This window comes from Neophocaena asiaeorientalis, unplaced genomic scaffold (assembly GCF_003031525.2).
Source record: "Neophocaena asiaeorientalis asiaeorientalis breed wild unplaced genomic scaffold, Neophocaena_asiaeorientalis_V1.1 scaffold642, whole genome shotgun sequence".
NCBI lineage: Eukaryota > Metazoa > Chordata > Mammalia > Artiodactyla > Phocoenidae > Neophocaena > Neophocaena asiaeorientalis.
This window is the reverse complement of record NW_020173769.1, coordinates 70,016-85,739: the sequence shown is the minus strand read 5'-3', so window position 1 is coordinate 85,739 and position 15,724 is coordinate 70,016. Positions and strand designations below refer to the sequence as shown.

General features: G+C 43.1%; 1 long non-coding RNA gene across 3 annotated transcripts; it reads right to left on the bottom strand.

Annotated features, from left to right (window-relative positions):
• Nucleotides 1–1,040: 1,040 nt before the first annotated feature.
• LOC112403830 (uncharacterized) lies at nt 1,041–11,576 on the bottom strand. Of its 3 annotated transcripts, none has more exons than XR_003003989.1 (3): nt 11,533–11,576; nt 5,889–5,941; nt 1,041–4,291 (listed from the first exon to the last, which is right to left on the bottom strand). It is a non-coding gene; the product is annotated as an uncharacterized LOC112403830 (long non-coding RNA). The 3 variants fall into 3 exon arrangements; XR_003003990.1 differs by lacking the exon at nt 11,533–11,576 and adding an exon at nt 6,485–6,618 and having other exon boundaries at nt 1,041–2,826; nt 2,939–5,941; XR_003003988.1 differs by lacking the exon at nt 11,533–11,576 and adding an exon at nt 6,485–6,618.
• Between the last annotated feature and the right edge of the window lie 4,148 nt (nt 11,577–15,724).

Here is a 15,724-nt window from a genome sequence, read left to right as displayed (position 1 = left end):
TGCCCCCGTGCAGCTCAGCCCTGGGAAGCTCCTTCCCAAGAGGCGACCAAAAGAAGCTGGAAATGATGTGAAGGAAGGACTGTTGCCACCTTCAGCATCTCTGTCTGGATCAGTCTTCAATGTATTTTCCAATTATTACATTTCCCAGAACAACATTTATCCCCTATAACCTCACATTTAACAAAAGGCTGCTTATACCATAAAAAAAGGCAAACGGTGGTGAACACAAAATTACTTTTTAAATGTGTGCTTATGGCTTCTAAGCATTTACAAATATATCTGTGTACACAGTGCAACCAGCACCATGGCACACATCTTGCAGCTGAAGCCACTTTAAAATGAGGTTCTATTGGCCTTTCAGTAACTACAACCCCTTGGATGAATGCAAGATGAGGCAGAGAGCTCTGCCCCAGGTTCCAGGGCAGTATCGTTAAGAGATCTTAAAAGATACAAATAGCAGTGGTTCTATGTTATTGTGGGGAAACTGAGTTACACTCTAATTAAATAATTGTTCCAAAATTAAACTGAAAAAAAGAAATCAGGAATGGAGTTCAAGTGGAATCCTGGTCTCCTAGCCCTTATCATCTAGCCCTTTTCTCATTTAAATACTACAGTATATCTTCTTTCTGCCACAATAAATAGTATAAGCTCTCTTCTCTCCTGAAAAGAGTTCATTCTGGGGACCAGACAGGGTGCCTATTTCTTTTTAATACTGCCCCTCAGTCCTGTGAGCTCTGATTAAATGATTTCACATGCTGAGTTCAATAATTGGAGTTGCCTAGTTCCCGACCATTTGTTTGCCAGCCATAATAAGTGTCACTGTTTTAAGGGAATGACTGATATAGTGGAGAAGCGAGAAAGGGGCTGGGAGGACTAGCAAACAAGGAATCCTATTCAGAAGAAGTGAGGCGCTAAAGGTCACCACTGCCCAGCTTCCCAGGCACGCCCCCATCCCCCCACCCTCCCTACACCTACTCTCTCATAAATTACAAATCCACATTCAGAGCTCAATACTTTAACCTTGCAAACTGGATCAAAAACTCAAATTCTGGTAATACCAAGGCCTTGTTTCCGACACTTCTTCTGTTTTTGTCATTGACCAGCGTCCTCAGGTCAGCTGCTTTATCTTTATAAGGCTGTACTTTCCTCATCTGTCAAAAAAAAGAGACCTATCAGGGCCTCGGTAACATTCTGTGACCCGTATTAGGCAAGTTGGTTAGAGATACTCTAATGAAAGCCCACCATGGTCACCTAGAGGCCCCAGAGGAGAACCCACGAGCCACAGAATGTTATGTATTTGGAAGGAAGTCTACTACAAAATAGACTATGTCTGCACTTACAAACTTAAAATTTAATAGTAGCAATAACACATGAAACCAGGAAAAGGAAACCAATAAAAGAGTGTACATACAATACCTACAGTTTTATAAAGTATATAAAAAGGGGTCTTGACATTTGAGAATTCATTAAAATATCCACAGAGCATCCACTATGTGCTCTACACTGCAGCAGGTACTTGAAAGAGGACAAGACACAACCCTCAAGGTACTCCGGGTTTGCCAGGACGCACGGAGTGCTGGGAACCCAGAGGGGGTCTGTGAATTCTGCCTGCAGGTATGTGGTTCAAGATGACACGGAGCTGAAATGCAGGCTGAGCCTTAGAAACAAGCAGGAGTTAGCCAGAGAGAAAGGAGATTAAGAATCCAAAGCTGGGGCAATGCAATGGGCCAAGGAGCAGAGCCTGGAAAGAGCAGCTGTCAACGGTTTGGAGGGGCTAGAACATGAGTTATTGGAGGTGAGAAAGGGCAGTGGAGGAAACTGACAAGGAGAGCAGAGAGGGGTCCTGAGGAGCAGAGGCAGCCAGGCCCCAGAGGTTGGGATGTACGCCAGGGCACAGCTCTGGGCACCTGGAAGCGGCTGCTGAGCAGGGGGAGGTCACAGTCCATCGTGTTTACATTGTAAGAGCAGAAATGCAGGACTAGGTGAGTGTGTACGTGGTGGAGGAGGGACATGAAATAGGGGATGTAGGTAGGAGAAAGTTGTGGTGACCATAATTATTACTAAAAGAAAGAGCTTTTGTTCATACATTATGAGGAGACAGCCTAAGGTAGGGATGAGCAAACTGTAGCCCATGGGCCAAATCCTGGCCCTTACCTGGTTTTGCACAGCCCCGAGCTAACAATAATCTTCACATTTTTTTAAATGATTGAAAAAAGTCAAAAGAAGAATAATACTGAGGACTTCCCTGGTGGTCCAGCCGTTAAGACATTGTGCTTCAACTGCAGGATCCCTGGTTAGGGAACTAAGATCCCGCATGCGGTGCAGCCAAAAAAAAAAAGAATATTTACTGGCACATGAAAATTACATGAAATTCAAATTTTTGTGTTCATAAATAAAGTTTTATTGTTGCACAGTCATGCCTGTTTATTTGCTATTGTCTATGGCTGCTTTACCATCACAGTGGAAGAGTTGAATAGTTACAACAGACCACATGGCTCCCAAAGCCAAAACTTTTTACCATCTGGCCTTTTATAGGCAAAGTTTGCAGAGTCCCGGCCTAAGGCTTGAAGATGAGGAGAGGGTATAGGCTTCTTGAGGGCAGACATGGTGTTTTCCCCTCTCTGTACGCCCAGCTCACGCCTGCCTCATAATAAATGCTCCAAGAGTTCTCGGTGGAGGAACAAGTGAGGACCAGGTGGAAACAGTCATAATAAACTGGAATGATGACAAACTTGCCCCAGAGGTTGACAAAGTAGCAGTTTATCTTGGCAGGGTGATCTTCAGATCTGGGACCCAGTGCCCCCTGGCCCCAATATATTCCACCACCTTTAGTGGGGCAGGAGAGGAGGGGAAAAGACACCAGAGAGCAAGATATGAGTGACACAGAAAGACTCGTTTTTTTCATTCTCTTATTTAAAAATAATTATGAGGCACCTACAATGAGATGGAACTGGGCAGATCCCCAGGATACATTTGGGGTATAACACTGGTCTTCTAACTAGTGTCTCTGTCTCTTTCCGTCCCCTCCAATTTCTTTCCTGTGCAGATACTAGGGTAATTTTTCTCCAACACAGTAGAAGAGAGTACTCCATGCACCATATTTCAGCCTCCCCTAGAAAAAAGTCCAAACACTTAGCCATGCATAAAGGCCCTGTGTGGTCTGATTCTTCTTTAGCCATCGCTCCCCAAGTCCTCCTTTCAGTGCCACACTCTAAGGACACCTAACAACCTTCAGTTTCCCAAACAGGCCAGGCTATTTCATGCCTCCAAGTCTTTGTTCTTGCTGGTCCCTCTGCCTGCCATGTGAGCCCTACCACCCTGCAGCATCTACTCATGCAATACAATTCAGTTCCAGTGTCACTAGTTTTGTAGCTGGCAGAAGTGAGGATAGCACATAGCACTGGGTAGAGAGGTGGGAAGCCTGGATATGGAAAAGATCGAGACCCAGGATCCTGTTTATTAGGGGCGAGCATAGGGGTAAGACAGCATTGGCAGGCTCAGAGCTGAGGTTGGGACTCAGGGCTTGAGCTGTTTTCAGGCTGTCAGAAGCTATTGCTTTTATAAGAGCTGGAGTTCTCAAACTTTGGTGTGCATCAGAATCACCTAGGTGATTTTTTAAAACACTGGTATCCAATTAGAGTGGCTGAAATTAAAAAGACTGACAATACCAAGTGTTGGTGAGGACATGGAATAACTACAGCTCTCAAACAGTGCTGGTGAGAATCTAAAAATGGTGCAGCTGTTACCAAATCAGGGTTATTTTGCCCCAAGCACAGCAAGCCAAAACTCTGAGACCTTGAGGTTTGCAGCAAAGATAAGGTATGTGTGCAAGGCAGCCAAGAGAGCTGGGAGTGGAAGGGGTGGAATCTCAGATCCAGAATCCAGATCTGCCTCCCTAAGGCAAGGGGCTCCGGGTATTTATGGGATAAGGAATAAAGCAGCAGGGCGTCTGAGGTGTGGAGGGAGTGGGCAGCGTGGAGAAAGGTGATTGGTAAAAGATGTGGTAACGGTCATCTTTCTGCCCAGGTGTAACTAAGATACAGGGCCTCTGCACTCAAATGTGCAGGCACCTGGCAGGATCAGAGGGTGGAGTTTTCAGCCCTGTGACGTCTAAAGGTCACAGAGAGGTCACTCACGCATGTCCAGCTGGAGGGTCAGTGGTCCTATCCAGTCTTAACCAGCTCAGCTCCAAGTAGACACAGCTGACTCCAAGTTCCTGAAAACAACTCAGGCAAGCATCTTACCGTTTAAGCTACATGCTGCGTGGAGGACCTGCACGTCGTAAAACCACCTTGATTAGGGAAGGCAGGAGAAAGGGATTTGACTAAGAATTACTCACCGTTTCACAGCCATTTTGGAGAACAACTTGGCAGTTTCTTATAAAATTAAACATAAACTTGTCATGTGGCCAGCACTTCCACACAGACTTTTACATGATTGTTCATAGAGTTTTATCCTCAATATTAAAACCCTGTAACAACCCAAATATCTATCGAAAAGTGGATGGATAAACAAACTGTGGTAGAGCCACACAAAGGAATACTATATACCAATTAAAAGGAATGATTCAAAGATATATGCAACAAAATAGATAAATCTTAAAATATTATGCTCAGAGAAATAAGCCAGACACAAAATAATACATACTGCATGCTTCTATTTTATGAAATTCTAGAAAAGACATTAATTATAGTGACAGCACATCAATGGATGGCTGGGGCCAGGAGTTTGGGGGGGTAGGGGCATTGAGTGCAAAGGGCATGAGGAAACGTTTCTGGGTGATGGAAATGTAGATCTTGGTGGTTACAGGGATGTATGCTTTCATCAGAACTGACTGAACTTTGTGCTTAAAATGAGTCCACCTTATTGTTTGTAAATTATATCTCAATAAGGTTGACAAAAAAAAAAAAAGGTTCCAGGCCCTGTGACAAAACTCCTGAATCAAAATCTCTGTAGGCTGGGCCCAGGGCATCAGTGTGTTTAACAGGCCCAACAGGTGATTCTGATTTTCGCTAAGTTTGCAGATCATCTGATTACCATTTTACTGAGCTGGCTGAGAATACTGCAGCCATGGCTCCCTTCAGTGCTCTCTGTATCAACCTTGGCTTTTGGAGTGAATGGTGGTGTCACAGTCTCTCAGTAGAGACTCCATTAAACTAGAAGAAACCTTGTAAGGCCACACAGGTCAATCCCAGGTATAAATCTGCTCCCTGGGTTCTGCCTAGTCTTAGTGCATGCAGTAGAAAGTTCCAGATTCTCCTTGAAAAAGGCTCCCGAGTGGGCTTCCGACTCACCGTCCTCGACAGGGGACATTTCCAAATGGCAGCTCAAAGCCCAATCTCCCCAAAGTGAGCAAACGAGCTCCCCTCCCCCAAAGCTCCCACGTGAGCCAAGCAATACTGCAGTCGAGTCTGTATTCCAAGAGCAGTGCAGTTTCTGAAGTTAGGTTATTTACTTTCCTTCTCACCTCTCCATGGAAGTTAAGACAGCTGTGCACTGCATATACGTACACGCAACTGTGCCTGATTAAAAAGAAGTCTCAACTTCAGGTTGTAGAAAATTACAATTTCCAACTAAAATAATTGCGCCACTTTAAGGAAAGGATGAGTAATTCTGTGTCTGTGATGTTTCTTGGGATGGGTTCAGGGGTTTAGAGTGTAATGCAGTACAGGACTCTACCTGTGGTAAAATGCTTCTCTACATCAGTAACGAGCACTCCAGGGTTTCTTCAGCCTGTTTAATTGTGTAAGATAGCTTACTAGATGTTTAGCATACTGTAATTTGGAAAGCAATGCATTATGGGTTAAATTACCACCCAAACACTACAAATAAATTACAGCCAGAGGTAGAAATGGATATTATATTGTCTTTGGCAGTAGAAATTTTACCTTCCTGGAGGCTGACGGCCTTGTCTTGATCAGGACTGCTGCTCCTCTGGCATCTGCATTAATAGAACAGATCACTGGTAAAACAGAGCTAGAGTCACAAAGGACCGCTGTTACAGAACAGCTTGAATTACACTGCCTCCCGACAATGTCAAAGAAAATTCAATACCCGAGTCAGAGGGACTTTTACAGGATTATTGGGAAGATGATTTTTATCATTGATGCTCTTATTTTTGTTTATGTCTTTAAAATTTTTGTTCAGTTTTAAAGCAGCCTGATTCTATAGAAAAATTCTTGATCTAGGTCTTTTCATTAAGTAAACCTGGAGTAGAGAAGCTCAACATCCCTAAATAATGTAAGACAAAATTACATGCACTCCACAACTCTCAGAAAAATAAATGATGGAACGAAATCTCCTTATATTAGTGCATCTTGGATATATCTAGCAGTAGAACAAAAAGGGAAAGGCTTTGGTGCTTCAAGAAAGCAGGTGAGAATATCTGTCACATCCTAGCAGCAGTGTCTGGGACTGGGAATGTTACTCTGGAGTAACAGGGGTGGTGGCATTTGTAGTGGACATTACGGTAACGACTACTTACAGGGCACTATCTGTTGTGATGGTATACGTCCCAAAGAGTTGTGAAGATGATCAAAACGATGTACAGGAAGCACTTAGTATAGTTCCCAGGGCATTGTGAGTGCTCAACACAGGGTGTAATTACCATCATCTTTGCCATCATTAACCCTATTTTAGAAATAGAGAAATTGAGGATCACAGAGACTCAGTAGCTTGTCTAGTGTCATAAAGTAGTGAATGTCCTAACAGGAATCTAACTCGTGTCTGACTGACCCTAAATCCATGGTTTTAACCAATCTCTGCACCTTCTTGGTTTGTAGCTGCATGAGCCTGCTGAGAAAATTATTTCCCCAAACACCAAATTACTCTCTTGACCCAAGTAAATAACTGAGATTTTGGAAACAACTCAGAGGTCTATATTTACCTATTGCTGGGTCTCTAGTTAGAGCACCTGAGCCGAGTGAAGGGGGCTCACAGGCTGATGAGTGGGGGGCGGGCAGGGCAAAGCTGTGTCAGGCTAAGGGAGTGGCTTTGCGTACATCGCTATTGGAAGTACCCAGGCTCCTGTACCTTCTCCACACCTCCTGCTCTGAATCAGAGGTAGCTTTCACGGGTATGCAGGGCACACTGACATCTGGGTTGCTGGGATTTGTCCTTCAGATTTGGTGAATTTACGATACACATTAAGCTGTCTTAATGACTTCACGGTTTCTCCCAAGAAAACATATAAGGTGTCTAAAGCCAAGTATATTTAATAAGTGATTTTCTTTTCATAAGGAAAGGCATTTCAGCCCTAAGTGATGAAAATCACTTAGGTCGCCTGCAAGTTGAGGACACAAATCCATCTGTACTCGGAAAGTATTGCAGAAACCAGAAACTGAAAATGTTCATGGGCAGTCCAGAGAAGGGCTCTGTTGCTAGGATGCCCACTGATGCATAAATAGATAAGGACTCCACAAAATCTTATTAATAAAGTTGATGTGGCTTTGGTTGACTGGCCAACTATGGCTGCCTTCAAAGTCATTAAACTTCAGACCAGGCTCAAGATTTATTAAGAGATCTTGCTGCCTGATAGTCTGTAGGGATATTCTTATAGCAGTTGTTACTATCACATTCAGCCACTGGGTAAATTCCCAGCAACCAAGGTTTCAAGAGAAACTGAAATCAAGTTTAACATAATTCAACCACAACAAGAACACAATAGGAAACAGAACAGAAAATTCCAGAGACCAATGATTTCCTCATAGATAATTTTACATAGACGTTAAATAAGAATTGTTTTAGGAATCCAGGGAAGAAATTTTTTTTTTTTTTTTTTGCGGTACGCGGGCCTCTCACTACTGTGGCCTCTCCCGCTGCGGAGCACAGGCTCCGGACGCGCAGGCCCAGCTGCCATGGCTCACGGGCCCAGCCGCTCCGCGGCATGCGGGATCTTCCCGGACCGGGGCACGAACCCACGTCCCCTGCATCAGCAGGCGGACTCCCAACCACTGCGCCACCAGGGAAGCCCGGGAAGAAAATTTTTGCTTTACATGAAAACACTATTGATTATCATCGTCATCATCATATTTATTCGCCACTCACCACATATGAAGAATTGTGCTAAGTACTTCATCTCATTTAGTCCTCCCAACATCTCCATAAAATAGAGATGTATCCATCCTAGAGTATCCACCCTCAATCCTAACTGAGACACACAGAGGGATGTCTAATATTATCTCGAGATATCTCAAGAGACATAGAATATTTTCTCCAAAAGTGTCTAAGCAAATTAACCTCAAGGTATTTATTTTTTTAAGAAACAAATGTATGCTATCCATCACTTTTAGTTAGAAGAGGCATTCAATAAAATCAAACTAAATAAAATGGAATGTCTAAATCCCCCAATAGTGGGGACTATGCCTCTAAAGCATATAGGAAGGCACCAAAATCTTATACCTGGCCTGTGAATATAAAAATTGATTAAACCAGTTCCTTGGGGAAACTTAGTAGAACCAATGCTTAAGGATTAGAGCTTCAGAAAGCCAGCTCCTTGGGAATACAAAAAGGTGCTGTGTTACCTTCCATCGCAAGAGCCTTTTGAAATATTGTGAAACGAGAAGCGTCATCTTATCTCTGAGTTGAACGCACAAAATGAGGGAAGGACTGAATCACACTGCAAGACCAAGAAGGAATCCTCCTTTTGTGTTTTCTGACCCCTCCTCCCTTCATCCAGAGGCTTTAGGGTACACCTGTCTACCTTAACCCTCTAGAGATAGGTCTAAGGGCCAACAGGCGCTGCTCTCAAGGTGTGGCAAACGACATTTAAAGACTTCTTTTTTAACTTCACTTCCAGCTCTTACATTGAAAACATTCACCTTTATAAACATCTCTTTTCACATTTTTGTCCTCTTCCCTCTAGGAGAGTCATGGCAGAATTCCTATAGTGCTCCCTTTCTAGACAGAATGTTCAAGGGCTCTAAATACGTCCCTCTGAACTAGTGTCTTAGCTTGGATTCCTCCCAAAAGAGGTCCTGAGACAAAAACTTGAGTACAAGCAGTTTTCTTGGTGATAATCCTTGGGAGCAGACTTGAAGCAGCGGGAACATAAGGGAGGGAGAAAACCGATAACTCATACATCAATGAGGAGGTTACTACTGAGGGCACCTGAGGAACCTGGGGACCCTCTGAGAAGCCATGTGGAACACACCTCATAATCATCCCCCTGGGCATTATCCACCAACTCCCATTCCCCACTGGTAGAGGGTGGCCCAGGGACATGAGCTCCTCTTCACTTCCTGTTGACACCAGTGTACTCATGGAGGGTGGGCAACGAGCAGGAGAAAGTCCTCCAGCAGAGAAGTAAGCTGCAGGGGCTTGAGGGGGAAAGCAGCTGGTGTGCAGGTAACTGCCTTCCCCAGCAGCTGCAGGTAGATTCAGGTTGGCTGGGGGATATGGGGCAGGGCAACTGCTTTTCACATGCCCCTACCTCTCTCTTCTCAAATATGCTTCAGGAGTTCTTGACCAAGTTGCCTTGGGGAAGAATTGACCTCTGTCCCTTCCTAGTTATGTAACCAGAGGCTGACTTAACCTCTCCAGGTCTCAAATCCTTTAACATGGAGATGGTGATAGCACTCACTTCTTATGGCCTTGTGGAGACTCAAATATGTAAATACATGTGAAGCTGTTAGCACAATGAACAACAAGGCATGCAATAAAATGTTGGCCATCTTTATCACTTTTGTTTGTCTTACCTTTTCTGTTTTTAAGAAGAAATAGCATGGGACTAAGAATTCTGAGACCCTGGTTTCAGCCCTAGCTCTGCTGCTAGCTAGTTGTGTGATCTTGAGAAAGTCACTTAATGTTTCTGAACTTGAGCTCCCTCATCTGTTAAATAAAGGGGTTTAAATAAATGAGTCTTTGAGGGGGAGGGTTTTAGTCAAGGAATCTTGAATTCAAACCCAAACACCTAAAATGTCAAGATGTGGAAACTGGAAATCCAAAGAGATGGGGCCCTGGCAGTTCAATCAGGTTTGTTTGTTTGTTTGTTTTCTAAAAGTCGATGGACTTGATACTGAGTTCCTTAAATCTCTTTCAGTTACAAGTAATGAAACATCAAACATGAACTGGGTTAAAGGAAAAGGGTGACATATTGACTTGGAAAATGGAAAATAAAATCCCCATCTAGACTACCTTCAATTGTGGCTGGGTCTAGGGGCCAAGTGATACCATCAGGACCACGTTTCTCTGCATCCCTCACTCAGCTCCATGTCTTTCTCTGCTGCCTTCATCTCAGAAAGTCCTGCCCTCCTGGTGGCAAGAAGGCTGCCAGCAGCTCTCCATCTCACTCCTATCTTAGGACCACAGGAGAAAAAGTTCCCCCCAAGATGTATTTAGTCCTGGGATTGACTGTTATTGGCACAAATAAGGGTGAGACATGCTCATATCTGAACCAATCACAGCAACAGGACAGGAAATGTGCTCATTCATTGGCTTGGAGCACAGGCCGACTTCTGATTGAGAATATCTAGGGTGGCGGGTGGGGTAGGTGGGAGCAGTGCTATTGCCAACAGAAGGAAGGATGGCTATCATATGCCAAAAACAACCAATGCCCACTGTGTATCTATTCAACTCCAACCTCTAAAATGTCTCCTTGCTGACTCCTTCTTGTCTTCTGGGTTTTATGAAAACCTCTGAATTTCACCATCCCAGTTGCCTCATCCCTTTGCCACATTTCCTTGCTGTTGCATCCACATCCTTTAACTGAATAACGAATGGGTCAGTAAGTATGTATGAAACACTCTGAATTCTGTGGGGAAAATAAGACATCTCTGAGACTAGACCTTTATCCTCAAGGAGTTTATAATCTAGCTGGGTAAAAAACCCCAGAATTATTCTGCTTATGTAGGTTCATAAGCAGTACAAGTTCATAAAGGGGGAGATCAGTAATATGAACAGTTCCAGGCAGACTGAAATGATGGTCACATCTAGCCAGATGAAAGTCAATAAGGATAAATATAAACTCCCACGCTAAGATCCAGGGGCCCTAGGGAGCCACTGAAGGTTTTTAACCAGGATAGTGATAGAGTCAAAGCAGTGGTTTAGGAAGAATTATTCAGCAATACGTATGGATGAGTCAGAGTAGGAAAAGACGGGAAGGTGGGGGCCAGTTTAGAGTCTACTGCAATAGTATTTGTATAGAATGAGGTTACAAACCCTACACCTGAGGTATTCGTGGAAATGAAAAGAAAACGTGTACGGAAATGCACTGGTTGAGGAAGGCAGAGAAGAATGAGTTAAGGAAGAAAATTGTCCATGAAGATTTGAGGCTGGAAGACTGAGGAAAGGTGCCATTAGAAGTAAGAAGGTGGGAGGAAGGAACGCTGACTGGGAGTGAGGGGCAGGATGGAGAGTGGAGCGGGAAATAAGCTGTTTTAGACGTGCCACGTTCGTGACGCTGGAGAGACATGCAGGTGGAAGTCTTCAAAGGGCCATTGGAAGTTTGGTTCAGAGTCAGGGGAGAGAAGACAGCAGTTAGGGAATCAACTTCCTGGAAGTAGGAGCAGATGAGATGAGATTAATGTCACTTACCTGTCAAAACAACAGAGAGTCAGAGAAGAAACCCAGACCTTTCGGCTCCTCCCCCTGCTGCCCGAGTGACCTTGGCCTCAGCCTCCTCACTCATACACTGGAGTTAAGCAATAGCAAAAGCAGCACTGACTATGGGCATAGAGTCCACAGTTGGCTCTCTTCTCTTGCACATCCTATAAGGACATGCAGTTTCCTGATCAGTCATTCTGAGTTACACCACTGCCTGGAAACGAGTTTGTCCCATCAGCTACCTGGCCCCAAGTGCACCTCAGTCTCTCCACGGAGCATGCCCAGGGCTCTACATGTTGACACCCATGTTTATTTCAGCTAGACCACAGTAAATATGACTTGTGCACGACATACTTCACATACTATGTTAATGTCGTTTGATAATTCCAACACCCACACGCTCCGCATTGCTGACTACCCCTGCCTCAGGGTGGAAACATGTCAAAAAGACTTTCTTCTGCCACCTGGCCAAGCTTCTACCGAATTTATCTTTGACCCGACTTTAAGTTTTCTAAATATTTTATTCTCCAGCTATCTAACTTAAAATCCTTGAAATGCATGTCTTATCCAATGTTTCTGCCCATAAGAAGGACCATGAACACCGACTGTCCCCTTTATCATCAAGACAGAGCATCTACTTGACAGTCCTTTCTCACATTAGAATTTGAAACCAAGATGAGTTATTTGGACAGAAACGTTTCCCCTGCTGCATTGCAACGGGCTGGCATCCAAGCAGGGCGTAAGGACACCTCTCCAAGTGGCAGATGGCAAATAACTGGCTTTGTATAAGTAACTCAACCTGATGATTACATCTAATAATTCCAGGCCTGATCCTGGAGACTCTGACAGTGCAGAGAGCGCTCCTACTGCCATTTCCAATGATGAAGCATCCTCAACAGGAAGTCTGCTTTCACTAAAAAAATTATATTTGTATGTATGTGTGTGTTTGTGTGTGTGTGTACAGGATAAGGTGTACTGTACTGTCCCACACAAGCTGGCATTAACTCTTGCTGGTTCGTAAGTATTGCTTTTGATAAGTCATTATTGCTACATTTAGGTATCTCCAGCCTCTGAGCCAAACTATAATCCTTAGAAGTGGCCCCTACTTATGTACAGCAACATCATGATATATTTACTATTTTCTGAGTAATTATTATATGGTAGGTACTGAAATTACTCTCTTAATTTTCACAGGAATCCCATGAGGGGTGTGTCATTAACTCACATTACAGGTGAAGAAAGTTAAGTCACATGCTTAACGCTCTACGGTTAGCAAAGGTGGGCTGGAACTCAAACTCAGACTTGAATTTGAATTTTCCCAGGCCAGATGTCTTTTCTACCTTGACTATTATTAGGAATCAGTGTTAATGAGTGCATGAATGAGGGACTCTAAAACTCACACCTTTAACCTCTATGTTATATTGGACCAATTTATAGCCACAATAATAAACCCAAAGCCCTTGGACTTCCATATGTTCCCTAGATGTAGATGGTTGACAATGGCATAAAATTGAGTCGTCTTCAAAAAATGTAACACCAGAATGGGTAAACTGTAGTACACTCAGATAGCGGAATATTATTCAGCAAAATGAAATGAGCTATCAAGCCATGAAAAGGAAAAGACATGAAGGAATCTTAAATACATATTACTAAGTGAAATAGGCCAATCTGAAAAGGCTACATACTGTACGATTCCAACTACACATATGACGTTCTGGAAAAAGCTAAACTGTGGAGACAAGTAAAAAGATCAGTGGTTACCAGGGGTTGGGGTGGAGAGAGATGAATAGGCAACAGGCAGAACACAGAGGGTTTTTAGGGCAGTGAAAACACCGTTTATGATACTATAATGATGGACACGTGTCATTATACACTTGTCCAAACACACATAACGTACAACACCAAGAGTGAACCTTGAAGTAAACTATGGACTTTGAGTGATAATGATGTGTTAATATAGGTTCATCAGTTGTAACAAATGTACTACGCCGCTGAGGGACGCTGATAATAGGGGAGGCTATGAATGTTTGGGGACAGGGAGTATATGGGAAATCTCTGTACCTTCCTCTCTATTTTACTGTGAACTTATAATTTTTCTAAATAAACAGTCTTAAAAAAAAAGTAATAGCAAGGGAAACAAAATAGACCAAGGTGATTCACACGTGGAGAAAACCTGAACTGAACTCTGGTCATCTTTATCACTGCCGTTGACCACCACCATTCCTCAGGTCAAAATCAGGACTTAGGCTACACTTGCCAAGGAGTGGCTAAAAGACATGGATCGGCTTGGCTTTGGACCATTAATTTCACACATTAGGATTATGACCTCGGGGAATTAAATTTGCAGAGGATTTACTGTGAGCAAGGCTTGGTGCTAGGTCCTAAGGTTGAGTTCCAACTTTCCCACCCACAGTCTAGGTCTGGGAGTACATTCCTACAGTATCTGGGGTGCATCACTGCTATTCTCCTTCCCTAGGATCTTACTGATGGCCCAATAAACACACAATATCCTCGCCCCATATTCCTCGACATTATACAGCTACAGAAGCAGCACACTGTTCATATGTGGCTCTTGCTTTCTGCTACCCAAATGTGTGCCAACATTTCCCCATAGTTAATGACTCTAAGGAATGAAAGTCCATTCACATTTGGTTCATCCCCATCTTTTCTAAAAAAGTTACCTCTTTTTAACTCATCTCTCCTTGTAACAAGTGGATTTTTCTTTCTATTAGAGGTTATCTCTTAAGTTCACTGTCGAGTCCATTTTAATTCTTGCATTCCATTATGAGCTAGTCATTCAAAAAGAACTGCTATTCTGTCAGTTACATAGCTCTGCTCCCGGCATGGGACTTGTATTTCTTTAATGGCTTTATTCCTCTAAACATAATTCTTTTTCGAGGTCTCCATTATCCCCCCAGTCCTCGGAGGGAACCACTGGCAATTGTAGAGTAGGGCTCTCTGCTGCCTAGAGGCTTGAGAAACAAATCTGAAATATTTTAAAACTAAAAGAGCTCCTGAACTGATGTGTGTCCTGGATTGACTGTTACTGGGCACGAGCACCAGACACAGCACAGAACGGCAATTATTCTTCCTGGCAGTCACGGTGCCAAATGACTTTTTTCTGTGTTTAAAAATGGACAGAGGTTTTCAGTAATTGGATGAAATAATGTAGAATAATTTAAAATATTGTTCATTCAGAGAGAGATTAGGCTTTAATTAAATGGTGTCATTTAATATACCATCCAGCAGATACTATAATTGGTTTCTTTAGCAGAGAACACAGTAATATCTAGGCTTACTGAAGTGATAATGGTACTAATTTAGCCCAGTGGATACATCAACAGCTTGGCTGTTTCTGACACCCCCGGTGAGCAAGAAGTAAGCTTTGATCATGATATCTGCCTAACTCTTAATCAGTCATTTCTTTCTGAAATAAAATTACTAATCACGCAGACTAAACAAACTCTGTTTGTATTAAACAGGTACAATATCTGGGATTTTCAGGGGTATTAAGCTCTTCGTTTCTATGGATAAAAAAAGGCAGGGTTATCTTCAAAGCAGTTATGAAATTATATTTCATTTGAACAGGGAGAACGGCATTTATTGTTTTTAAAACCTGGTATAAATGCAAACCAGCACTCCCAGTTCGTTCAGAGAGGGCAGACAATTTTCTGGCATGACAACAGTTGTGTATTTTAACTCCTGTTTTCTGTTGGTCATTTACAAGGATGTTCTCATTTCCAGGCTTGGCTCCTGTTTCCTCAGGGCTCATTCCTGAAATGTGATACAATAAGGTCCTATTCTCTTCAAACTATTCTGCTTGATAATTCTGAACAAAGCTAGAAGGGGGAGGGGGTGGGGTGTAGAATTTAACTGAATCTAAAAGAAAAAAAAAATTGCCTTCTAAGGTCTAGTGCCCCAGACAAATTACAAAGTAACCAGAGATTAGATTAAAAGCCTTTGCTAAATTCTTCATTTTCAAAACTACATGCACGGCACCTAGGGATGGAAAACTTTCATTCCTCTGTTTGCAAATGACCGTCAACATGTTTATTTTGGAAAAGAATGGAAACATTGATTATGGCAAAGAGCTAGCTGGGTCACAGTGTCAGAAAAACAGGCTGGCTCTTGTCACTGGGTGGGGAAACAGAACTGGCAATTACAGGATAGGATCCCTGGAGTG